The sequence below is a fragment of the Triticum aestivum genome, chromosome 7B (genome assembly GCF_018294505.1).
Source record: "Triticum aestivum cultivar Chinese Spring chromosome 7B, IWGSC CS RefSeq v2.1, whole genome shotgun sequence".
Lineage (NCBI taxonomy): Eukaryota > Viridiplantae > Streptophyta > Magnoliopsida > Poales > Poaceae > Triticum > Triticum aestivum.
The window spans coordinates 5,657,105-5,659,775 of NC_057813.1; positions in this window are offsets into that span (position 1 = coordinate 5,657,105).

The window sequence follows — 2,671 nt, forward strand, 5'->3', positions numbered from 1 at the left end:
CTCCCCCGGATCCCTTCACCACCCCGGCCATGGGCGCTGGCTCCCCCGCCTAGAATCCCCGCTCCCCCGGCCATGGCGCGCGCTACACACCCGCGCAACCACCGGGAATCCCACGATGGGCTCCTCTGCAGAGGAGCTAGCTCCGCGCCGTGCGCTCCAGCACCGACGCTCGTGCAGCTCAATGGTGACGGAGGCCATGGCCATGCTCATTCATGCTCCAACGCCGGCCGTCCTCGCGCAAGTCCCTTTTCCTCTGTATCTTCAGATCCCATCCCACCACCCGAGCGCCTCCTCCTCGCGCCCTCGTCGACGATCTTCAGACTGCAGTAGCAGCAGCAGGACCCCCGCCGGTGAGCTACCTCCTCCCTTCTTCCTCCTCCCTCATCCCCTTATACCACCGGTGTACTACCTCTCCTCACACTCTCTCTTACCTCTCGAACAGGAAGCAGCAGCTCCACCGCACAACAACGGCGCTGCGGGTGTCACTCTCGAGCGCCAGGTCACGGTCCCCGCCCCATCTACCTGTGCAGCGCGGCCGTTAACATGGGCAGCTCGATGAGGAACGCCGGCGGCGCCCGCGTGCCCTCGTGGATGGCCAGGCTCAGCCGGCAGCGGCGGTGCCTGAAGAGCGTCACCGCCGGTGCGTGGTCCGCGAGGAGGGCGCTGCTGCCGCTGTGCTGCCCGAGCAGCGCGCCCATCTTGAGCACCAAGACGGCTCACCCCATTCCTGGGCTCGGGCGGCGCGGACGCCCGCCGCGACGCATCACCCCTTCCTTGGCTCCTGCGGCGTGGACATCGGCGGCAAGCGGCGACGCGTGCCCGGCGGTGGAGAACGCAAATGGATAAGCGGCGGCGGTTCCTGGTGGTGAAGTAGTTTAATTAAGTATCGCAGGGTAGATTTCTAACTAATGGAGGTTTTTTTTGCAAAAACGAAACGTACTCTCAGGAACACACTTTACATAGGACTGCGGGTTGAATTCGAATAAATACAGGGTTTTTTTTGTAAGAACGGCGACGACGGACGACCAGAAGCAGTCGTCGCTTTATTAGTAGGGAAAGATAAGCCGAGTGCCTCTTTCTCGGCTTATATTTGGCAGGCCGTCGCTTGTAGTGCCGGGTGCCTGGCACCTGTTACACACGGCTTATACCTTATAAGCCGAGTGCCAAATCTGAGGTATTGTGGTTTGCAGGTATTCAAATGTATGCGTACACACCCCAGGTATTCGAGTATTCAAATGTATATGTATACACCCCGGCTACAAACGCCCACACATACATAGTAATCAATCGAGTGGATCGATTAGCTAGCTATATACATACTACTAGTGGTCTAGTACACATGAGAGTAGATCGAGCGGCTCGATTAGCTAGATAGAGGCTAGCTTTGCTTGCTGGTGGATCGATGCGGCCGTGCTGGAGCACTCACCCGCCGGCGAGGAGGAGCACTGCATCGAGCTGAGCATGGACGGGTAGCTTCTGCTGCCGCGAGCTGCTGCTGCTTGCTCCGTTGACTGCTTCTCTTTGAGGAGGCTGCGGCACTTCGGCGTAGGCGGCGGCGGCGTGGAGTGGAGAAGGAGTGGACAGAGAGGAGGGAGAGCCGGTAGCCATTGAGTAGAGGATGGGGATTTATGGGCGCTTATAGGCACCGGTGAGCCGGCCGAAAGTTTCGGCCGGTCCAGCCCGGGCCGTTCGATTTGAGCCACGCAGCCGCTGGATCCCAAGCAAAAAAAAAAAAGAATCGTCCCCAGCTCTCTTCTTCCTCGGGGAGTTAGTTGGATCCCGTTTGGGGGAGCGCGGCGCCGCGCCTCCTGTCCCCTCCGGTGGTCGCCGGTCCCCACCCTCGCCGGTCTTCCTCGTCGCCGCCGGACCCCACCCTCGCCGCCCGTCCTTGTCGCCGATCCCCGCCCTCGCCCCCGTCCTCGTCGCCAGTCCCCGCCCTCGCCGACTGTCCACGTCGCCAGTTCCCATGCAACAACTCCACCTGCGTTGCAGCTCTTGACGGTGACGGTTGTGGCTCGGCCGCCGCTCCTCGCCATTGATGCTCGCCGTAGGAAATTATATCGACGGCGGCCGTCAGTCAATCAACACCGTTTTGAATGGATGTAGCAAAAAACTTCACCCGTAGTAGCAAAAGTAAACTACGGTTGCAGCAAAAAATCAAACACCGTCGCCGTCTTTCGCGAGGTCGCGACTCCGCCTTACATGGATGTAGCAAAAAGCTTCACCGATAGAAGCAAAATTCTACTATGGTTGCAGCAAAAATCAAACACCGTCGCCGTCTTTCGCGAGGTCGCAACTCTGCCTTACATGGATGTAGCAAAAACTTCAGCAGTAGTAGCAAAGTTCTACTACGATTGCAACAAAAATCGTCGTTGTCATCGTCGTGAGGTCGCAGCTCCGCCTGATGGATGTAGCAAAAACCTTCGCCGGTAGTAACAAAAACCAACTACGGTTGCAACTTCCCCTTATTGTGCAGTTTCATTGAAGCTTTTCTGTCTATGGTTGAAGCTTTTTTCAACAGCTGTTGAAGCTGTTCTAGGTGACGGTTGCAACACTAGTATACGCGGGCTGCATCCAGCCATGGCGGCAGGCAGCCATGGTGGCCGGCGAGGGAGCGCCTGGCCGCCGGCGATGGAGGTTGTCGTCGCCCAGTCGCAGCCCGGGGGGAGGG